Source organism: Magnolia sinica, chromosome 6 (genome assembly GCF_029962835.1).
Source record: "Magnolia sinica isolate HGM2019 chromosome 6, MsV1, whole genome shotgun sequence".
In the NCBI taxonomy this organism is placed as follows: Eukaryota; Viridiplantae; Streptophyta; class Magnoliopsida; order Magnoliales; family Magnoliaceae; genus Magnolia; species Magnolia sinica.
Window position 1 is genome coordinate 88,676,188 of NC_080578.1, and position 25,314 is coordinate 88,701,501.

A 25,314-nucleotide genomic window follows, 5' to 3' on the forward strand; every position below is an offset into this window, starting at 1 on the left:
TCATACAGACCCAGATGAATGGAAAAAACAAAGATCAGCTTGATCCAAAGCTTTTATGGCCCCCAAAAAGTTTTTAATGATCGAAGTTCATTCAACACTGTTTCTGTAATGTGGTCCATTTGATATTGTAATATACCTATTTTTTGTCTCATACCATAAAAATGATCTATAAAATTAGATGGATCGCATGGATGAAACACATACGTCATGGTGGGCCAAAAGAGCACCCACCACCAGCCATTGGTCAGTGGCAGGGGAGTAACCAATCCGTTTCCCATTATTGCATTCCAGTTTCGGATGCGGATTTCCTGTGATGTTTGTGAGAAATCCTACCCATCTATGCATCTTGTGGGTTTATTTTATGAGATGATGCCAAAAATGAACCGTTTCCAAAGCTCAAGTGGGCCGAAAACGTGATAATTGAATGTTCACAGTTGAAATATTCGTGGGCCACATAAGTTTTGAATCATGCTAATATTTGTGATTTCAGTTCATCCCAGTAGGAATGAAGTTATTAACGGTATAGATGGCATGTAAACATCACTGTCGAACCCAGGTAGGTTTCAACAGTAGGAATTTCCCTAACCACATTTTCCTTTAGAATGGCCCACTTGAGCTTTAGATATAGTTCATTTTTGGCATCATGTCCTGAAATAAACTAAAAAACTGATGGAAGGGGAGGATTTCCCACAAACATCACAGTGGGGCCCAGCTGGGTTCCCAGCGCCGGAACTTCCGGGGAAAGGCTTTCGCAGGATATCCGCGTCCTCCAGTTTCGGTTTTTACATGCGCCATGTGCTTAAGGTCCCACCACACTAGGACTTTATACGGTAATGATAGAAAGGAAGTAGCCAAGCTTCACATCGGATGATCTTATCCGTTGGTTGAAGGATTTTCGAACATTTAATTTTGATACTAGATTGGACAGGTTCTTTAACCGTACATTTAAAATAGTATCCACATATCAGACGGTAGGATCTATTTATCACATTTTTCGGTCCGGATGTTTAGGACGTGCACTGCCTGCCTGCATGTTAGGACCGACTGTGCGGTTAGATTCCAATCAAACAATTTGACCCCAGCCACCAATGTAGGCAAATATGATAATCGTCACCATATATGAAAGAGATATGAGTAGATCGGCTGTCATTTCACCCACCGGTAAACTATTTTAGATAATGATTATGTGATAATAGGAGGGTGGGGTTTTTCTTTTGAAAATGGGTTCATCTTTACGTCCTGTGTGAGGGGACTTTTTATATATACCGTCCTATTGTCAAACAAGAAGGAAATACATGCAGGTTCGAGGCACGATGGAATGAAGAACGGTTTTTATATATATATATATATATAGAGAGAGAGAGAGAGAGAGAGAGAGAGGTGGGAACTCCCCACCTGAAATATATTGAAGAGCGGCTTGTATTCAGATAAATGTCTAGTATATGAGTGCATGCTCAAATTACAAGTAATCAATTACAGCTAAAAGATTATCGCTACCGCTTGGACAAAAGATAAAGTTAGGATTGTACTAAGAAAAGATAAGATAAATTTAATTGGATTTGTTGGATTGCTATGACACCTCTTGCTCAATAGATTTTCTTTGTTATTTATAGACTTCCCCGGATACTTTGTATTAGCTCTTCTTTTCTTCAAATGTTATAGTAGCCGAGTCACCGCCACATCGATCTTCCATATTCTTTTCTCTTTGTATTCTTCTAACCATTCATCTTCTCTCAACCACTTTCTATCTTTTGGACTTCTCGACCACACCTTGTCATTAGATAATGTATATTGCCCTCGGCACCAGCTGGTCTTTCATAACAAGCGTTCCGAGTATCTTCAAAGATCCTCCTATATACCAATTCCTATTTTGTGCAATAACACATGTCATTTCTTGATTGGTTATTTCAGGGCTGGCCAGAAGTAAGGTATAACAAAATCATCTGACAAGCATGAGTTTTGGTTACATGTTGTCTTACACTGTAACTTGGGCTCGGGCAGACCCAATTTGAGTTTTGGTTGGGCTAGGTCGGATTATTAGGGACCTTCCAACTCTCAACCCCACCCAACTTACCTGAGTTGCACCCTTAATTATATTTATATTAAGGCCCAGTAAACTAACCATCAGGATACATAGGTGCATCTTGATGGTTAGTCTACTAGGCCTTAATATAAAAACAGTTAAGGGTGCATGATAATGTAACAATGATGAACCTATTTTAGGGCAGAACAAGAGACTAACGACAGGGAGCTCTCTGCCGCCTGATCCTTGCCGGCCCCTCCATGAGGGGTAGGGCTGTTCACGAGTCAAGCTAGCTCGAAAAGCTCACTCGACTCGGCTTGAGTCAGCTCAGATTGACTCAGCTTGAATGGCCAATTCGAGCCGAGCGAAGCTAATTATTTTAAGCTCGAGTTGAGTTCAAGCCAAGTTCGACCAGGGGGCATTTTAACTCGACTCAACTCGAAGCTCGAACTCGAGCTCAACTCCGCTCGATTAATAAATATATTAAATATTATATTTTATATTTTATATATATATATATATATACATATATTATATTAATATAAGTTTTAAGTTTAAACTTAAAAATAAAAAAATAAAAAACAAACCCTAGAATCTCTGCCCGATCGCACGCACCCCCTTCCCTTTTCCTTTCTTCTCTTTCTCTGCCCACTGCCAGCCGCACGCCCGCCCCAACCACCACTACGAGTTTTCATTTCCGCTTCACAATAGTATGATTTCAATCTATTGAGATCTACTTCTTAGGCTAGAAACTCAAGAAATTCGAGATGGGTTCTTCTCAAATTTGTTAGAGCTTCAAGGAAATCCAATGATCTGATTGGCTAGAGCTCTTTACTTGGATTTCTGATCTGTGTTCTGCTCTATTTCTTTTCTAGTACTTGGATTTTTGCTGGTGGAAGAAGATCAAGAACAGATCGGTTCTATAGGTTTCCTCATTCGATTCGAAGCTTTGTTTGGTTTTTTTTATTGGGTTTTGCTTTAGAAACTCAAGAAATTCGAGATGGGTTCTTCTCAGATTTGTTAGAGCTTCAAGGAAATCCAATGATCTGATTGGCTAGAGCTCTTTACTTGGATTTCTAATATGTGTTCTGCTCTGTTTCTTTTCTAGTACTTGGATTTTTGCTGGTGGAAGAAGATCAAGAACAGATCGGTTCTATAGGTTTCTTCATTCGATTCGAAGCTTTGTTTGGTTTTTTTTATTGGGTTTTGCTTTAATTCTCTTAAGATTTTTGAATTTTTCATCAATGGAGGAGGATCAAGAACAAAATCCATTACTCTCTCACCCAACAAGCTCGAAACTCGACTCGACTCGAACCACTAGCTTGACTCGAACTCGACTCGACAACTTTGGCAAACAAGCCAAGCTTCAATGTTGAGCTCGAGGCCAAGCTCGAGCTCGAGCTCGAACTCGAGTACATCATGGACAAGCTGTTCACTCCCCAAGTATAGGGTTGTGATGTAGTAATAAACTCGGTAAGACCGAGGTCGAATCCATAGGGACTGATACCTGTACGTTATCTGAAACCAAGTAGAACTAGAACTAGACTAAGATGTGATCTAACCAAATAGAATTTTAAGGAATAATTGTGGAATAATTATCTAAAACTTCAAGGATTTCAGAGGAAGGAAACTAGGGATTCAGAGGATCCACTTGTAGAGATCAGGGAGATCTTATGCCTGCTTCAAAAATCATAAAATTAAACTGAACTTCTTTTGATGTAATTTTAAAGAGATAAAAGTATATGAATTAGAATGGATTCCAACACCAAACCATGCCCAGGAGACAAAGTTAATAAAAGAATTAAACTAATTACCAACCAATCAACATACTATGAAGGTCAGGAAGGGTACTGTCATCCTACCATGCCCATGGAACAATGATGAACAACAGGGCTTCCTGACTTCATAAACATAAAAAAAAACGAGGAAAAGGAAATATTCAAAGCCACAGCAAACCCATTGTAATTTCAGTCACAATAGACCATTAAAGACTAAAGACATTCCTTCCATAATCATTAAAAACCAAATTCAGTCCATTAATAGCATAGAATAGAATCTCCCATCTTGCTACAGGCTTCACCTCTTAGCCCTAGCTAAGGGGTTTAGCCACACATGAAAGGGGCTAAAATAAACAAATAAACAAGAGGAAAAAAAGAAAGAAAATACAGCATAAAGCTTAAAGTTAAGAGAAAGAAACTTCTCTTTCTTTTCCGTTCCAACTTCAAGCTACCGTCTTCAACCCTTGTTGCTCACGTCCCTGCCCAACTGTCTTCTTCCCTCCACTGCCCATTACAGCAGAAAAAAACCACCTCCGTTACAGCAGCAAAACCACCTCCCTTTCATGTTTCAGCCCCCACCTTCTAATGCTTTCTCCACACGTCCTCCCTATCTTCTCTGTTTTCCTCCACTCCTCTGCTCCACCCTTCTTTTTCTCCTTTATACATGCGGTGGAGGGCTGGAGTCCGCGGACGAGTCAGCTGCGGAAGCTTTCTTTACGCACAGCAGCCAAATTTGGAGCCTTCCACTCTTCTTCTTCTTTGCTTTCCTTCCAAAAGGACAACGTCCTCTGGAAGATTTTTGGTAGACCTACATGATGAACGGCTCAGATCAGCCGTCCGATCGCCCCCACGAGCGCACAACTCGCCGTGAAAACCGGACGGCGTCCGATTGTGAAACAGAGTGCGTTACGCACTTACGCTGGCTGATGGTGGGGCCCACATAGCTTTTGTTTTGGGAAATCCACACCGTCCACTAGTTTCCCCTCGAAATTTCAGTCAGGAAGGTGCATTTTTTTCCTTCTGTTGATGAGGCCCACTGAATCTTCGTTTCTGCTGTCCATCCTGCGTTTAACGGCTGGAAACGCGCATACACTCGCATGGGGGAAGAAGGTCACCTAGACGTGGGTTACACCCATCCTCTGGATGCAATGGATGGTTCCGATCTTTGAAATTGCTGATGAGTGGGGCCCACAACGAAAAACGGACGAACGCTATCCGTCTGTGCTTGAGAAGGAGAGGGAGACGGGTCTCCGTCGCTGACCGGGAGACTCCGGTCCAGTGCACAGCGGGCGTACGCCTGCTGTGTGCACAGGCCATGTAAAGTGGGCCTCACCTTGATGTTTTATGCAAAATCCAATCCATCCATCCATTTTGCCATCTCATTTTAATCGCGGGGACCAAATTTAAAGTGTATCCTGATAGCAGGTGGGCCCCATATCACTGTTTTGATGGCTGATCTGTCCGTTGAGCCACTTTTATTGGGATCTGAGGGTTGAAATTTGATGTGTACAGTTAATTCATGGTCCTCAGGCCACGTATGAAGTTTCAAACTATCAGATGGTGGGAACCCTATGATCTTGTATTCTGGATGTCTTTTAGGCCTATTTAAGATGAGTGGCTGGACTTTCTCTGATCTCTGACGTGTAAATCCTTGATCGTGGTCCCATGGGGCCCCGTCCAATGTCTTGGTGATGCCTGAGCTTTAAATCCATGCTTTTAGCATGCTGTCCAGTCCACGCTCATAAATCTACCTTGCAACACAAACACGATTAAAATAGGGCATTTAAACAGCATCATGTTCGTAAATCTAGGTAACAACTGGGTCTGATATGCAGTATTTGACCCTCAACACAACCCCCAACTAGCATTTTGCTAGTCTCGAGCAAAGTATGCGAAAAAATAAGTTGAGAATTACAGGACAATCTTTATGAGCTCAAGTGATTGTTTTAAAAAGCAATCTAGATTCAAAAATTCTAAGATGCATGAATGTTGGACATTACTTCCTCCTGGAATCAAGCACAATAAATTTCATAATCAACTTTAAAGTATTTATGCATTAATTAGAACAATTCTAAACAATGAGTATCATGAGTGTATAATGAAATCTCGGCTTATCATCATTAAGAAATCCAATAGATAGTTTCTATGATAACATTGATAATCAAAACAGTATTTAGGACATTCAAAACCTAAACCAGAGTTTGCCTTACAATTCTTCTTTTTTTTTTAATTCTTCCCACTTTTGATTTTTTTCATCGATGGAGAGGAGAATCGAATCCGCACCTATAGGGAGCAAACCTATGGTGAAGATTATTCGCCTAACCTTTTCCAAAGGTATCTCTTTTTTTTTTCCTTTTTTAATTGATCATGACGGCCAATTTTTCAAAGCTGGTTCCTTACATGCTTAGTGATTACCAAGTTAACCCTTTAATATCAAACTGAAATCTTAATGTGAAAGCGAGATGTGACATGTGAAATCATAACTCAATCAATGTTTAAAACTTCTAATTATAGATTAACACTTCAAACTTAACTGTGAAATCTAATATAATAGATAACTGAATCTAAGAGTCATAAATTACCAACTTCACTTATCTTGTAATGTTAAATCCAAGATGGTTGTCAAAATCACTTCGAATTCAACAAAATGTCAGAAAATTTTTAAAATTTTCACAACTTTCACAACTTTTGTTCAAGACCAAGAAAATGCTGATTAGGTCACCTAATCTCCCACCCCCAACCTAAAATCTACATTGTCCTCAATGTAAAAGATATGAGCGTGCAATGCACTTAGGACAACGAAAAGTGAATATGAAGTGATGGGAAGATAGTACCTGGATGATGAATCAAGAGACACTTTCCAAGAGATCGCAGCATGGGCGTCGGTCAACACGAGAGAGAAGGCAACACAAAAATAGCAAAAATAAAATCCTACCTATACCACTTTCGTAGGTGCTCTCGATTGCATTTAGTGTATGCAACAAGCCTTTAAACCCCTAGGTTGCCCCTAGTGGATGAGTTGTAGTCTCGTGAGGGTTTACAGTAATGTTACCCACAAACATTGAACTAACTAATGAAGAAAAAGAAAAAAAAGAAAGAAAAAAAAAACAACATGAAATGAAGAACTGGGCTGCCTCCCAAGAGCGCTAAGTTTACCGTCTTCAGCCAGACAAGTAAAGCAACTACCCTAGTCCTAAGAAAACAGGAAACCTTCCTAAACCTCCATCAGACTAGGAGATCAATCCTGGTAAACAGGATCAGCCAGAGGCATGGACATGTCCTCTAAATCAAATTTCTTGACAAATGGTTTTAATCGATGTCCATTGACTTTAAACTCCTTGCCAATTCGAGATCTCTTATCTCAACGGCCCCATACGGAAAAATAGTGACAACAATGTAAGGGCCGGTCCAACGAGATCGAAGCTTACCTGAAAAGAGATATAATCGAGAATTGTACAAAAGGACCTTCTGACCAGGCGTGAATGATTTTCGTAAAATGTGTTAGTCATGAAATGCTTTCATCTTGTCCTTGTAAATTCTCAAATTATCGTACGCATCATTCCGGATTTCCTCCAATTCATTCAATTGAAGTTTGCGTAGTGAGCCAGCGTTGTCTAGATTGAAATTAAGATTTTTGATCGCCTAGTACGCTTTATGTTCCAGCTCCACAGGCAAGTGACAAGCTTTCTCATAGACAAGTCTAAAGGGAGACATTCTAATAGGAGTTTTAAAGGCAGTACGGTATGCCCATAAGGCATCGGTCAATCGGATTGACCAATCCTTACGATAACGGTTAACCGTTTTTTCCAAAATGTGTTTAATTTCCCTATTAGAAATCTCGGCTTGCCCACTTGTCTGTGGATGGTATGGGGTGCTCACCTTATGAGAGATACCGTATTTCTTCATTAAGCTCTCAAATGGTTTATTGCAAAAGTGTGAGCCTCCATCACTAATGATGGCTCGAGGCGTTCCGAATCGAGAAAAGATGTTTTCTTTTAGGAATTTAATGACCATACGATGGTCATTAGTTCGACACGGAATTGCTTCGACCCATTTAGTGACATAATCCATAGCGAACAAAATATACAGATTTCCAAAAGATTGGGGGAATGGTCCCATGAAATCGATGCCCCAGCAATCAAATGCTTCAATGATAAGGATGGGATTCAAAGGCATCATATTTCGACGAGACAATGCTCCCAATTTCTGACAACGCTCACAAGCTTTGCAAAACTCATGAGTGTCCCTAAACATAGTGGGCCAGTAAAAGCCACACTGCAGAATCTTGGCCATGGTCTTTTTAGCAGAAAAGTGACCACCACAGGCCTGTGAGTGACAGAAGGAGATGACGCTCTGATGCTCATCGTCTGGTACACATCTCCTTAGGATTTGGTCTGGGCAATATTTAAATAAATAAGGATCATCCCAGAAAAAGTTGCGCACCTCGGTGAAGAATTTCTTCTTATCTTGCGCAGTCTACTATGTCGGTATGGCACCTGTAGAAAGATAATTAGTAATATCAGCGAACCAAGGTGAATGGGAGACTCGGAATAGTTTTTCATCAGGGAACATGTCGTTGATATGGGTCGTCTTAAGGGGATCAGAGGTATTAAGGCGAGAAAGGTGATCGGCCACAACGTTTTCTACTTCCTTTTTATCTTTAATTTCCAAATCAAATTCTTGGAGTAGAAGAATCCATCGTATCAAGTGGGGCTTAGAATCATTCTTAGAAAGAAGATACTTCAGTGCCGCATGATCTGTGTAGATAATGATCTTGGATCCAATTAGGTAGGACCTAAATTTATCCAAGGCGAACACTACGGTTAAGAGTTCCTTTTCCGTAGTCGAGTAGTTCACTTGGGCAGGATTTAGAGTCCTACTCACGTAATGAATGACATAGGGCCTCTTATCTTTTCTCTGGCCTAGGACCGCCCCAAGAGCATAATCAGAAGCGTCGCACATAAGCTCAAAAGGGAGGCTCCAGTCGGGTGGCTGCATGATAGGTGCAGTGGTTAATGTGCCCTTAAGCTTGGTGAAAGCTTTCTGGCATTGCTCAGTCCACTCGTATGGAGCATCCTTTTGAAGAAGATTACATAAAGGACGAGAGAGGAGACTAAAGTCCTTTATGAATTGCCTGTAAAATCCTGCGTGTCCTAAGAAGGATTGCACGTCTCTGATGTTTTTGGGTGGAGGTAGGTTAAAGATAAGATCGATTTTTACCTTATCTACTTCGATTCCTTTAGACGAGATGATATACCCAAGGACAATTCCCTTCTAAACCATGAAATGGCATTTCTCCCAATTAAGTACCAAGTTCTTTTCTTCACATCTTTTCAGCACACATTTAAGACTTTCCAAACACTTGCTGAAAGATGGACCATAAACAGAGAAATCGTCCATGAAGACCTCTAGATATTGCCCCACCATATCAGAAAAGATACTAAGCATATATCGCTGAAAGGTGGCAGGGGCATTACATAGTCCAAATGGCATCCTTCGATAGGCAAAGGTGCCGTAGGGACATGTAAATGTGGTCTTTTCCTGGTCTTCAAGGGCTATCTCTATCTGGTTGTAGCCCGAATACCCAGCAAGGAAACTGTAATAGGAATGACCAGCTAACCTTTCCACGATCTGATCAATGAATGGTAAAGGAAAGTGGTCTTTCCATGTGACGGTATTCAAAAGTCAATGCACATTCTCCAACCAGTAGTGACTCTAGTTGGCACGAGTTCATTATTGGCATTGGCTACGATGGTGATTCCGGACTTCTTGGGGACCACTTGAGTTGGACTCACCCATTGACTATCGGATATAGGGTATATGATACCCACATCTAATAGTTTAAGAACCTCGGCCTTAACCACTTCCTTCATGTTTGGATTTAGTCTACGTTGTGGTTGCCGAGCGGTTTTTGCATTATCCTCAAGATATATGTGGTGAGTACAAATCGAGGGATCGATTCCCTTGAGGTCTGCTATCGTCCATCCCAGGGCTCCTTTATCCTCAATGAGAGTAGATATGAGCATACTCTCCTGTTCTTTCTCTAGGTGGGCAGAGATCACCACCGGGTACGTCTCATCTTGACCTAAATCGACATATTTCAAATCAGAGGGCAAAGGTTTTAGGTCAAGCTTTGGCGGCTTGAGGTTAGACGGTAGAGGCACTACATCGGTTTGTGGCAATTCTTCAAATTGTGGCCTCCACCGGTTAACTTCAAGTACCGGTGCAGTATCAAGCAAGGCGCACGTCTCCTTAATCATGTCATCATCAAAATCATGGGAGTGGGCCAGGCATGTCTCTAGATGATCGGAGGATAAGGTCAGAGGTGTCGTATCTTCCACGAAAGAGTCAATTATGTTAATATCATGGAAATCGTCATCATCCTCTGAGTTGCTGCCGTTATTGAAAAAATGTTTGACTCTAATGTCAAATTTTCAAAAGACATAGTTATGACACCATTCCTGCAATTGATAATTGCATTTGACGTGGCAAGGAATGGGCGACCAAGAATGACGGGAATCTGGGTGCTCATGTTATTGATGGGTTCAGTGTCCAGGATGATAAAATCTACAGGGTAGTAAAATCTATTGACCTGGACTAACACATCCTCGATTATCCCTCTTGGTACACGAACAGAGCGATCAGCAAGTTGTAGTGTGGTTAGGGTGGGTTTTAATTCACCCAAACCTAACTGTTTGTATACCGAGTAGGGAATCAGATTGACGCTTGCTCCTAAGTCAAGAAGTACGTGATCAATTCGATGGTTCCCGATTACACATGATATGGTTGGGCTACCGAGATCTTTGAATTTCTGTGTCACGTCTTGCTTCAGGATAGCACTCACTTTCTCAGTCAAGAAGATTTTATTTTGAATAATTTTCCATCTTTTGGTCATGCATAAGTCTTTCAGAAATTTGGCATATGAAGGAATCTGTTTCACGACATCAAGTAAAGGAATGTTGACTTTCACTTGTTTCAACACCTCTAGGATATCCTGAGAGTTAGAGAGAGGTTTTGGTGAAACCAACCGTTGGGGGAATGGAGCAACTAACTTCTCTAGAAGTTCCGGTTCTAATTTTTGTGGGGCATCACTAGCTCCATCATTGTTGTCCTCTTCTAGTTCTTGAGGCTTTTCGGGCCTAACCGGAAGAGTTTTATCAATGATCTTTCCACTCCTAAGAGTGGTGATGGATTTAGCGTGCCCCATCTGATTTGAAGAACTGAGATCATTAATCTCGTACTGCGGTTTAGGATTGGGGAGAGGTTGTGCAGGAAGCATCCCCTTTTCTATAACCATCATACGAGAATCTATCTTTTGCATAAAATCTGTAATTCCCCGCATTGCTTGAGCCAGTTCTTGTATGGAATTTTGAACCGGTTCCTCTTGAGGTTTCACTTGATTTGGATTTTGATTGAAGAAACCTGGAGGAGTAGCCGTTTGTCCATTCCTCCAACTAAAGTTTGGATGATTTTTCCAACCAGGATTGTATGTATTGGAGTTAGGTCCAGTAAAAGGTCTTTGATAGTTGTTTACGGCATTGGCTTGTTCATTCAACACTCCTCGAAAGGCGGGTATTGTAGGACAATTTTTAGTTGTATGAATGTTGCAATCACAGATGCCGCAAACAATTTCATTAACCTTATCCTTTTTTCCTTCCATGGCCTTAATTTTCTTATGAGCGTAGTCACTTTACACTTGAGATCATCCTCTTCTTTCAAGAGATAAAATCCACCTCTCTTTTAATTGAGTCGGCCTAGACGTGGTGTTTGATTTTGGGTAATAGTCCCAAGATTGTATTTTTTCAGCCAAGCTGTCGAGGTAGTCCCATACCTCGTCGACATCTTTGTTAATGAACTCTCCATTACACATTGTCTCGACCATTTGGCGCATGGAAGTTGTCAGTCCATCGTAGAAAAAATTTGTAATGCGCCACGTTTCAAATCCGTGTTGTGGGCATGAACTGACCAAATCTTTGAACCTTTCCCAACATTGGAAGAATGTTTCATCTTCCTTTTGGGCAAAGTTCATGATTGCTTTTCTAAGGGTAATCGTTTTATGATGTGGGAAGAATTTTTTTATGAATTCCCTCTGCATGTCGTTCCATGTGCTAATGGATTTAGGACGCAGTGAATGTAACCACGTCTTAGCTTTCTCTTTTAAGGAAAAAGAAAAGAGTTTCAGCCTAATTGTATCCTCAGATACATTAGGAAAACATAATGTAGCTATAATCTCATCGAACTCTTTCAAATGTAAATATGGACTCTTTGATTCAAGTCCATGGAATTTGGGAAGGAGTTGGATAACTCCTGGCTTGATGTCCATTTGTCCTGTGTTTTCAGGAAAAATCATGCATGAGGGCATACTCACTCCCGCCGGTTGTAGATAATCTCGTAAAGTACGAGGCGGGGGTGCCTGATGCACCTCATTCTCATCTTGGGTATCCTCCACCCTGGGTGGAAGTAGAGGAGGTTGGTCTTCAGTCATAACTTCAATTAACTCAGGGGATTTCGAGTGGTGTCTATTCCTGCGATGGATAGTCAACCCCTCAACCAATCCTCCTTCAGTCAAGAGACGTCGAGTGTTGTCACGGGCCCACTTGGGGATGAAACACTCGCAGCCCTCAATCAAATTCACAGCCTAATCCTAAGAAAGAAAAGAAAATCTAGAAAGAATGAGAGAGAGAGTTGGAAAGAAATTACCAAATTGAAGCCCCTAAGTTAAGGACCTGCAAAATAAGTTAGATTCTAAAAAGAGAAGAACAATCCTTTAAAAGAAAGATAGAAGTGAACTAGCTTCTAAAAGAAGAGAGCCCTAAACTAGAAAGTAAATTAAAGAGAGAACTGAAAAATAGGAAATAGAGAAGGAGCTTACCGAATTAGAAATTTTTATTTTAAAGGCCTACAAAATAGGAAGGTTAGTTTCTAAACAAAAATTCTAAAAATAAATTAGGAAACAAATTAGATTCTAAGAGAGTTAGAATTAGAAAGTTACTAGAGAACAAGAAGGTTAATCTCTAAAAAAGGGAAATAACTAACCTAGTTTCTAAAAACAAAAGAGGAAAGTTTCTAAAAATAAACTATTTCCTACAAATAGAGAAATACTAGAGTTAGAAAATTTCTAAGTTTTAAACCTTAATTCTAAAAACAGAAAAAGTAGAGAAATTAGGAAGGAATTACCAATTTAAGAACTTATGTCAGGATCCTACAAAACAGGAAAACAGGTTAACAATAGAATAAAATAAAAAAACTTTTATCCTAAAGTAAGTAAAAATCTTAATCCTAACCTAATTCAAAAACTAATTAATTTCAGAAAAATGTAGCCGTCAGTCCCCGGCAACGGCACCAAAGCTTGTTCACTCCCCAAGTATAGGGTTGTGATGTAGTAATAAACTTGGTAAGACCGAGGTCGAATCCACAGGGACTGATGCTGTACGTTATTTAAAACCAAGTAGAACTAGAACTAGACTAAGATGTGATCTAACCAAATAGAATTTTAAGGAATAATTGTGGAATAATTATCTAAAACTTCAAGGAATTCAGAGGAAGGAAACTAGGGATTCAGAGGATCCACTTGTAGAGATCAGGGAGATCTTATGCCTGATCATAAAAATTAAACTGAACTTCTTCTGATGTAATTTTAAAGAGATGAAAGGTATATGAATTAGAATGGATTCCAATACCAAACCATGCCCAGGAGACAAAGTTAACAAAAGAATTAAACTAATTACCAACCAATCAACATGCTATGAAGGTCAGGAAGGGTACTGTCATCCTACCATGCCCATGGAACAATGATGAACAACAGGGCTTCCTGACTTCATAAACATAAAAAAAGGGGGAAAAGGAAATATTCAAAGCCACAGCAGACCCATTATAATTTCAGTCACAACAGACCATTAAAGACTAAAGACATTCCTTCCATAATCACTAAAAACCAAATTCAGTCCATTAAAAGCATAGAATAGAATCTCCCATCTCGCTACAGGCTTCACCTCTTAGCCCTAGCTAAGGAGTTTAGCCACACATGAAAGGGGCTAAAATAAATAAATAAACAAGAGGAAAAAAAGAAAGAAAATACAGCATAAAGCTTAAAGTTAAGAGAAAGAAACTTCTCTTTCTTTTCCGTTCCAGCTTCAAGCTACCGTCTTCACCCCTTGTTGCTCACGTCTCTGCCCAACTGTCTTCTTCCCTCCACTACCCGTTACAGCAGAAAAAAACCACCTCCGTTACAGCAGCAAAACCACCTCCCTTTCACATTTCAGCCCCCACCTTCTAATGCTTTCTCCAACGTCCTCCCTGTCTTCTCTGTTTTCCTCCACTCCTCTGCTCCACCCTTCTTTTTCTCCTTTATACATGCGGTGGAGGGCTGGAGTCCGTGGACGAGTCAGCTGCGGAAGCTTTCTTTACGTACAGCAGCCAAATTCGAAGCCTTCCACTCTTCTTCTTCTTTGCTTTCCTTCCAAAAGGACAACGTCCTTTGGGAGATTTTTGGTAGACCTACATGATGAACGGCTCAAATTAGCCGTCCAATCGCCCCCACGAGCGCACAACTCACCGTGAAAACCGGACGGAGTCCGGTTGCGAAACAGAGTGCGTTATGCACTTACGCTGGCTGATGGTGGGGCCCACATAGCTTTCATTTTGGGAAATCCACGCCATCCACTGGTTTCCCCTCGAAATTTCAGTCAGGAAGATGCATTTTTTTCTTCTGTTGATGAGGCCCACTGAATCTTCGTTTCTTCCGTCCATCCTGTGTTTAACAGCTGGAAACGCGTGTACGCTCGCATGGGGGAAGAAGGTCACCTAGGCGTGGGTTACACCCACGTCCTGGATGCAATGGATGGTTCCGATCTTTGAAATCACTGATGAGTGGGGCCCACAATGAAAAACGGACGAACGCTATCCATCCGTGCTTGAGAAGGAGAGGGAGACGGGTCTCCGTCGCTGACCGGGAGACTCCGGTCCAGTGCACAGCGGGCGTACGCCTGCTGTGTGCACAGGCCATGTAAAGTGGGCCTCACCTTGATGTTTTATACAAAATCCAATCCATCCATCCGTTTTGCCATCTCATTTTAATCGCGAGGATCAAATTTAAAGTGTATCCTGATAGCAGGTGGGCCCCATATCACTGTTTTGGTGGCTGATCTATCCGTTGAGCCACTTTTATTGGGATCTGAGGGTTGAAATTGATGTGTACGGTTAATTCATGGTCCTCAAGCCACGTATGAAGTTTCGAACTGATCAAATGGTGAGAACCCTATGATCTTGTATTCTGGACGTCTTTTAGGCCTGTTTAAGATGAGTGGTTGGACTTTCTCTGATCTCTGATGTGTAAATCCTCGATCGTGGTCCCATGGGGCCTCGTCCAATGTCTTGGTGATGCCTGAGCTTTAAATCCATACTTTTAGCATCCTTTCCAGTCCACACTCATAAATCTACCTTGCAACACAAACACAATTAAAATAGGGCGTTTAAACAGCATCATGTTCGTAAATCTAGGTAACAACTGGGTCTGATATGCAATATTTGACCCTCAACACAAGCCAAGCCACACTTGGCCCACCTCGACTCGACTCGGCTCGATGCCCACCTCTAATGAGGGGTCTCTAGTGACAAGGAGCTCCACCTCGGAAACCACAGTCTCCGAAATCATCTTATCCTTCAGGGAGAGATCGAGGAAGAACAGAATATCAAGAGAAGGGGCAGCCATGGAATGTAGAGACAGGGAGGTACCAACCATAGAAGAGGAATCCACCACTGTTGGTTGAACACAGTAGAGGAGTAACATATATGGCATCGAAATTAAGATCAATTGGGTCCGAGTACCCCAAGAAATTGGGGATCAGCCAATACTCCCCTAGGGGAAAACAGCTACGTGAAAGGGTTCCATACTTCAGCCTTTTTGTTGGAAACCTCCCTTTCGATTACTCAGTGCAGGAAATTAAAGAATTTTTTGGCAAATACGAGAAAGTGGTTGACGTTTTCATCCCCTCTATCCTTGAAACAATCAAGTAAAGAGGATACGCCTTTGTCTGATTTCTATATGCGGATGAAGCTAGAGCAACGAAAGGGCTGTTGGACGGAAAGTATATCGATGGTAGAATTGTAGCAGTCAGAGAAGCCAAGCCAAAAGCCTACTCAATCCAAAGAACTCGGGAAGGACGGAAGGAACGGGAAAAGCTACTAACCCATCACTAGTTTAACTAAAGCCCAGAACAAAAATTCTCCATGGTACAAGAAGTTCGGGGAACCCATCACACAGTTACATCTATATCAGTCGCTGCAGAATCCTTCTTTGTTAGAGCCAATGAGGAAATGGCATCACTGGGTGGTTCGCATTTTCTCCCTAAATTTGAAGGGTGCTTTCCACTTCACTCACATTCTCAGACAGGGGAACATGCCAGCAGATGCTCTTGCTCGGTTAGGCAGCACCAACCAGATCAACATGGATTTTTACACCTCCCATGACCTTCCCTGTGAGGTTTGGGGCTTGGTGGTTTTAGATAAAGTAGGTTTGGATGTTATTAGATTGGTGGATCCTGTATAGTTTTTCCTTCCTTTCATGATAGGTTGCCTCGAGGCATTATTTTTTGTTGGCTTTGGGTCTTTTAGAAGTATAGTCCATGTATTTTCCTCTCATGAAATGAAGTTTCCTTTAAAAAAAAAAAAAGAGACGATGAGGCGGCTGTCAAAGTGAAACATAAATCCATGGAAATGACTTTGGTGGGTTATGCTGATAGTGCTCATACATCTATTCTTCAGCTGATTCAAACCATTAGAAAATTGAGATTCGTTACATTGGCAGTTAACGTCACAAGGGTATCGGCAAACAACTTTCTAATAGTTTTCAAATCCAGAGTGGAGCTCCTAGATATCTTCTCGGACCATGCCCTCCAATTAGCAATGGGCCTAGCGAATGTGGAAGCATGACACTCGAACTTAGTTATAGGGCAAGGAGGTAGTTGCATCAGAATGTATGGAATCCCAACTCATGCCTAGCTTGAGTCGGCGATTGTCGACCTCAGCCAACACTTTGGCAAAGTTGTGAAAATTGACACTGTTTCAAGGTATGACATCTTCTAGGTATTCCCCAGATTGAAAAATGTAATACCCCGGCTCCTGGGACCTGAGTACACTACTCGTTTTCCAAAAGCCCGAGTGTTAACCTTTAAAATATCCCAAATTTCACGTACATTTTTTTCTTTTTATTAGAGTAAATAAACTAGCGGGACAGAAACAAATCAAGTATATAAGGGAGTCCAAATACACATAACCAAGGTTTCAAGTGGTTACCCAAAAACTTATACAAATCAATGTCTTAACTTATTACAAACATGATGATACAAATTAAAATGAACTGAAGTCAGGAAAAAGAGTCGCAAGGTCCTCTGGCTCCTCTTAATTCACATGTACACTAGTATGTGCATCATCTATGTCTCTTGCACATTGAATATGGTTCGATAGCGTCAATGGTTATCACGTTGAGGTATAGCCCTCAAGATTTATCGTATTATCAAGATAATTAAGCATAGTTAACAAAGGTAGTGTATAACAAATATTAGATAATGATTATCATGAAAATCAGATAAGGTTCATCAGAATACGCATTCATTAAATAAATTTCACAGAGATAATCTTGTTTAAATATATGGATGCATGCACATGCTCACAGACCTAGGGATGCGCATCCAGCTAGTAAAAAGTCGCCTAAGGAGAACTAGCCACCTGAAAAAGTACTCAAATGTACGCCCAAGGAGAACTAGCCACCCGAAAAAGACTATAATATATAGATCGCCCAAAGAGGACTAGTCACCCGGAAAAGTAAACAAACGTACGCCCAAGGAGAACTAAACACCCGGAAAAGACCATAATAATATATGGATCGTCGAAGGAGGTCTAGTCACCCAGAAAAGTACTCAAAGGTACGCCCAAGAAGAACTAACCACCTGAAAAATACCATAATATATAGATTGCCTAAGGAGATCTAGCCACCTAGAAAAGTACCCAAGGTACGCCCAATGAGAACTAGTCACCCGGAAAAGTCTGCATGCCATGAAAATGCGTAATTAGCCCAACCATTATTATTCTAATTTCAAAAAATCAATTTAGGAAAGCTTAGAGGTCACTATGGGGGGTTTGTCACCCAGCATAGGCCGACAGCTCAGGCACAATGTCTCATTTCACCATCCCTGGCTCATGAGAATAACAAATAAGATGTTTAAAGGTAACCTACTCAACTAGTAGCCAATTATAGTTCTACAAGTAGGACTTACCATCATAATGTTGTATGAAAATCATCCATAAAAGTCATTTAGGGCAATTATTCCATCAAGGCCACAAAGGGCAAACATACAATTAACCCACATAGGGTAACTAGCCAATTGAAGCCAAATAAGGCAAATAGTTCATTCAAGGATACGGTGAAAGGGATTGACCCCAAAAGCCACAAGGGCACAATAATTCATTAAACGGTAAGTCCACAACAAACTTTGATTTAATTAATTAGATAGAATGACCACTAGTTAGATGAAATCCATAAACACCGTCATGTCATCACAAGTAGTAAAACGAGACACGTATAATGTCAATAGCATTCACACATGCAAAACGTACATTTAAAATCGAAACAAGGATATTTGTGATCTTTAACATGTCCAATCTTGGAATTTAATTCAGTCATCAAATATTTATAAAGAATCACTCAATTAGCACTAACATTTATCATCATTTCTATATGATATGGTATCAAGAAATCAATAAGATAAATGAATGAATATAATTAAACAATGCTAATTATCATGATGTAGAAAGGCTTGAAGGGTGATCCTCACCTTACATTTAGTGATTGCAACATGAATGCTCCAATGCACGAATCCAACTTGGACGGTTTAGATCTAAGTTCCACATGCCATCTATGGTTAAGATCTAACCTCAGATTTTGATCTCCCACGTTAACTCGGTTAAGTCGACACAATTCGCCATCGAATATCCTTCCTAGTTTCTCTCCTTCCTTTCTTCTCGTTTTCTCCTTTCTCTTTCCATCTTATCTTCTTTTACAAAGAATTTCCAGCAAGGTGTGGACTTGACTCGTCAATGAGTCAGAGACCTGACTCAGTATTGAACCGAGTCGACTTAGTAACTCGCCCAACTTCTCCTCTTCTTTCCTTTTTCTTCTTTCATTCTCTCTCTACTGATTTCATGTAATAACTCGGCCAAACTAAAGCCTAACTCGGTTCTAAGCATTATGACTCGCACCGAGTCATAACCCGAACCAAACCGAACTCAGTCCAAGCTCAGCCCGATGACACAGCTGTCAGATCTCTCCTCTAATCTTCTCTCCTTTCCTCTCCTTTCATACTTCTCTTTTCTTTTCTCTTCATTTCGGCCAGAAAGACTTGGACTGTGACTCGAACCGACTCGACTTGATCACAGCGAGTCGGATTTACTCGACTCGGCATTAACTTAAACCATACTCCTTCGCTCTCTCTCCCTAATTTCTCATCTTCTCTCCCATTTCTCCTTTATGTTTTTCTCTGATGGTCCAGCAATGGATGTCAGATCATCCTGACTCGGCCTAGAAATTGGCTGACTCGGGCACGAGTGCAGCAACGAGCAGTCAACCACAATTCTTCTTCTTTCTCTCACTTTCACTTCTTCTCTTTCTGATTCTCCTCTTTCCTTCTGTTTTTCTTCTTCCTTTCTTTTCTTCCATTGGAAGACACCCAGCAACGGACTCAGCCGGGCTCGACGTTCCAACTCACCGAGTCGGTTGGTGCGGCAAGAACGACGTAGCTTTACTTCCTTTTCTCACTCTCTTTCTCTCTTTCTTTTTTCTTTTTTTTTGGGAAAGGGTTGCCCTAAAAGGGTAGTGTTAAATAAGCTTTGTTAATCCCTTTCTAAAAGATTCGGGTGGTAATTAATCGAGGGATTAGTTACGGTTGATTTCTCTAATCGAGAGAGCTGCATTCAATGGTTCGAGATCCGGCTTGCATGACCATGATCAGATGTTGTGTATGGTTTTCTAACTGTATGGCCCATCTAATAGATGTGTCTGATCAACCAATAAGGCCCATCCCATGATGATGGGTTTCTTGATCGGACGGAGAAGATGAGGCAGCTGATCATGGTAGATTATGATTTCTCAGTTTATCCTTCAATCTGACGATCATGAATGGACCTAATTAGTTCAAAGAAGTTTGTGGGGGCCATGCTTTGTACTGCCATGGTGAAAGTCCCAAAGATCCACGAGTTCCTATCCAATATGCGGTTTTCACGAGAAATTAGTTTATCGCACGAGTTGCATCCATTTCTGTTGTTATAGGAAACTTCTAGGTGGTTTCCTGTGATTCTATTTCAATGCATCAGATTGTCTGGAGCTATCGAATGGTTTGGATTCATTTCAGGGCAACCATTCCTAACGGAACATGCCTTCAGTTGCGCCTCTCTCTTTGCTATGAAACCCTAGCGTAAAATGAGATTCAAATGGACGGTGAAATTCATCCTCGTGAAGGGTTTGGATTGCAGCAATGACTGCTCATATTGCCAGCGAGGCAAACCGATATTTCTATTTCCAGAAAGAACTCGCCGCACGGTCTCACATGCACCCTTTATTTGAGCACGCACAAATGTGCAAGAACATGTTAGATGACCGGGGTTTGGTCAGATTTGGTCGCTCTGTTAGATGGATGGTTTGGATCAGACCAATAGCCCGTGATGGTGGGCCACAATCGAACCCAAACGACTTTGTCCGTTCAAACTGTGAGCAGGGGGAAAACGAAAGAAAAGACAGGAAAACCCTCTTTTCTGGATTTTCATTGGGTCAAAGCCTTGTTGACTGGGACCGTGGTCCTGTGCACAGCGAGTGTACAAACCTTTGATGCACACACCATGGGTGTGGGGCCCACGTTAATGCTTAGTTAGATCCACATCGTCAATCCATTTTTATTGGCCCTATTGAGACATCTAGCCAGAGATGTGGCAGATCTGGAGCTCTAGTGACCCATACTTCTGTAATTTTAGCCCTTAATCATGAATTTTTAGTAATTTGACGGCCCGATTGTATTTGAAAACGACCGTCAGTGGTTACGAAGGTTTGTAGCTTGATTTGGTGGAAATTTAATAATTATTTCTATGACTAGCTGATCTTATATCTCAATTAGACGAATGATTGCTTGTTTGAATGGTTGGATTATTTTAGAACGGATCGCCAACGGTCCATGAATCCTTTGGAGTATCTTGATGAGTCTAAAGGGTGATTTTGATTATTGCACCCCTCATCGAATAATGTTAGGTCCCAATCTAATGTTTGATCTCAAATCTGATGATACATTTTTGACTTTAATAGTCGGATTGGAACTCAAAAATCAAGTTTCCCAAGGTTCCTGACTCAATGTAACGGGATTTCAATGATTGTTTTCAAATATGATGGTTTGATTGTTGTCAACAGTCAATCAATTGCTAAGTTAAGAATTCTGGGCTCGATGGACAGTGGATCTGATGATGTGGCAGTCTAGTTTGAAAATTAGCAGATGGATGGATGGAACCATAAATGAAGGTTACTTCTAATTGTCAGATTTGTGCTAGAATGAAGATGAGAGGTTTCATAAGTTAGGTTATCGGGTAACACCTGAGTACTAAAAATACGGGATGTTATAAAAAATCATCCTACGACTGGAGCGAGATTTGTTCAAGTTCTTAGACTTAACATGGGTGGTCAGACCTACCTAATCTTCACAGTTATCGAGGAACCCACAGTGGAGCTACGAGATTCTACCTGGGTCCATACAGCCACATTAGTGTATCTAGAAAGGGAATTCACTACAACGCATTGGGTGGAATCCACCTTTTACCAAAAAGAATGGCAATAGATAGAGGACCTCGAATCTTTTCAAGGAAATGCTAGCCATAAAACAAGTAAGATAAGCTCACCAGAAGAGGACATGGGTCAATTCATTTGTGCTTTCTCCTCGGGCTATGGATTTGGTTCTAACTCCTATACCGAGTTGCGTGCGGTGTTTGAAGGCCTACAGATTTGCCTATCTAAAGGATTCAATCAGATCATCGTTGAGTCAGATTCCTTGCAGGATGTGAAATTACTAAACGGGTTGAGCCACCCGACATGGAAGTGGAACTATTAGTTGTGCTGGATAAAGATGTTGAAGAGAAGAGGATGCATCGAGTTCGTGCATGTCTTCAGGGAAGGGAACGCACCTGCAGATGCTCTGGCATGCCAAGGTAGCGAGACTCAGTAGTCCATTTGAGGCCTTCTTTTCTTGGATAAAGTGGAGCTGGGGACGATTAGAGACGTTTTGTGCAGTTCTGGGAATCGTTCATCGTTTGCTCAGTAGTCCATTCAGTGAGGTTTTGTTGTTTTCTTTCATGATATGATAGGTTACTCTAGGTCCTTTTTTCTAGGGGTTACCCGAAAGCAGGCTTTGTAATTATCTTTTCTCATATATGGAAATCACCTTTTGCCAAAAAAAAAAAAAGAAGAAGAAGAAAAAGCTCACCAGAAGGGAACCCAGAAACGGGTAAGTGATGTGTTCGTGAAAACGCCTTAGTTAGATCAAACCATGGAGATGATCCAAGATCCAGATTTGCAGCAACTGTACAACCAAAATAGACTTCCACTATCTCCGCCAGACATAATGGAGGGGGACAAGCTCCCCACCCTCATAAAGAAGCCTACAATGCAAGAAATTCTAGAACCTATTGCAACTATGAATACTGGCTAGGGCCTAATAGTTAATGCCAGTCCAGTTAGGGAGGATCCTAAGAAAGTACCCCACCCCTCCCCTAGAAGAGCCCACGATTTAGTAGGGATGACTCTAAGCAATTCGAAAGAATAAATATTTCAATCCCCTTGAGGAAGAATCTTCAGTCCCTATTTAAGGGAGCTAGGCTAAGAAAGGGAGTGTATTTTCTACCTCCAATATCTTAAAGGGACCCCCACATTCATCTTTTGGGGGGTGGTTGGAATCTGGGTATTCTATTCCTTGAGAGGGATAGTTATCCAAAAGGAGGCTGTCCAACTTTATGTGGACCTATCTTTGTACTTTCAAGCTAAACTCCTTGACTAGGAAGGGGACTAATGCCTTAAAATAGACCCCAAACATTCTTCATATTCAGACTTACCATCCAGTTCGTCTTCCAGGGGTATGACAAAACAAGAGTATAGGAAGACCCAAGACAAGAGAGAAGGGAAGCCAGAAGAGAGCATCTTATGTCCCAGGTCAGAAGCTACTATTATGATTGTGGATAGATAGAGATCAACGGTAGCAGCATCAAACTCCCCAACTAGATCATAAGCAGCAAACCACAGAACTAGAAAGGCAGAATGAGAAGACTATATTACAGGGTCGTGAACTCAAGAAGTTTCTTGGATGGATAGCACCCTAGTGTGGAATGTTCGGCGGGTGGGCAATTCTCTCACCATCAGGTCAATCAAAAGGCACATTAACAAGTACAATACAACAATAGTTGCAATCCTGGAGCCAATGCTCTCTGATTCTAAAAGGATAAGAACAGGGCTCAAACTGTGGTTCTAATGCGGAGGTATGAGGGAAAATCTGGGTATTCTATTCCTCCTTGCTCTCAGTGGAACCCTTGATATCCTCAGATCATATGACCTCCTTTAAGGTGAAAATGCAAAACCTCAAGTAGATTCTCCACTTCACCATAGTCTACGCCAAATGCTCGACTACAAGAAATAGCACTTTTAACGATGAAATTTTTACCAACGAAAAAAAATTTCGTCGGTAAAAGTAGTGTTTTATTGATGAAATGTTTTTTTCATCGGTAAAAATGTTATAATTTTTAAGATAGAAAATTTTCGCTATTTTGGAAAATTTTGGTGTAAGAGTTTTACTGACGAAAATTTTCGTTGGTAAAAACATTTTTCCCGACAAAAAGAAATTCGTCGGCAAAATACCACTTTTACCGATGAAAATTTCCATTGGTAAAAATGTTATAATTATTAAGATAGAAAATTTTCGCGGTAAGAGTTTTACCAATGAACTAAAACCGTCGGGAATAATGTTTGTCCCGACGAAAAACATTTCGTCAGTAAAACACTCCTTTTACCGAAGAAAAAAATTTCGTCGGTAAATCTTTTTCCCAACAGCTGAAAACCATTGGTAATAATGTTTTTAGTGATGAAAATTTTCATCGGTAAAAATGTTATAATTTTTAAGATAGAAAAGTTTCGCGGTATTTTGGAAATTTTCGCAGTAAGAGTTTTACCAATGAACTAAAACCATCGGAAATAATGTTTTTTCCAACGAAAAAAAATTTCGACAGTAAAACACTACTACCAACGAAATTTCCATTGGTAAATCTTTTTCCCGATGGCTAAAAACCGTCGGTAATAATGTTTTTACTAATGAAATTTTTTGTCGGTAAAAATGTTAAAATTTTTAAGATAGAAAATTTCCGCACTATATTGAAAAATTTTCGCGGTAAGAGTTTTACCAACAAACTAGAACCGTCAAGAATAATGTTTTTCCTAATGAAAAAATATTTCATCGATAAAACACTAACTTTTACCAACGAAATTTTTTTCGTTGGTAAATCTTTTTCCTGACGGCCGAAAACCGTTGGTAATAATGTTTTTATCAATGAAAATTTTCGTCGATCAAAATGTTAAAATTTTTAAGATAGAAAATTTTCACGCTATCATGGAAAATTTCGTGGTAAGAGTTTTACCGACATAAATTTTCATCGGTAAAAGCATTTTTCCCGACGAAAAAAAATTCATCGGCAAAACACCACTTTTACCGATGAAACATTTTGTCGGTAAAAATCTTATAATTATTAAGATAGAAAATTTTCCTGGTAAGAGTTGTACCGACGAACCAAAGCCGTCGGGAATAATATTTTTACCGAAGAAAAAAAGTTCGTCGGTAAAACTTATGTTTTACCGATGAAAAATTTTGTCAAGAATAATGATATAATTTTAAGTTCAAAAATTTTCCCGCTACCTTGAAAAGTTTCACAGTAAACGTTTTACCGACGAACTAAATTCGTCGACAATAATGTTTTTTACCGACGAACCAAAGCCGTTGGTGAAGGTAGTATGTTTTGTGTGTGTGTGTGTGTGTGTGTGTGTGTGTGTGTGTGTGTGTGTGTAGTTTTTATATCATGAGTGGAAATTTTTTTATATATATTATTAAAAGGTAATATTTAAATGATTTGTAATATCACATGAAAAAGAATATTGGGAAGTTTAGAAATTTTAACATTGTTTGAGAACAAAATGATGCTTTTAAAGAAAAAAAATCAGCAATTTGAAATTTTTGAGAAAAAAATTAAAATATGAGAAATTTTTTGAGATTTTGAAAATAAAAATTCAAAATTTGTATTTTAATTACTTTTGAAATATTTTATAATAAAAATGATATTTTGTTAAAAGAGAAAAAAATATAGATTTTGAAAAAAAATTGTTATTTTTAAATGGAAATTGAAATTTATCTGTGAAAAATAAAATTACTAAATTATTAGGCACATCCACTAATT

The 25,314-nt window shown here is 40.2% G+C and overlaps 1 non-coding gene across 1 annotated transcript; it reads left to right on the forward strand.

The window, feature by feature from the left end:
- Nucleotides 1-11,741: 11,741 nt before the first annotated feature.
- LOC131250267 (small nucleolar RNA R71) lies at nucleotides 11,742-11,848 on the forward strand. The gene has a single exon (XR_009173193.1). It is a non-coding gene; the product is annotated as a small nucleolar RNA R71 (small nucleolar RNA).
- The last annotated feature ends 13,466 nt before the right edge of the window (nucleotides 11,849-25,314 follow it).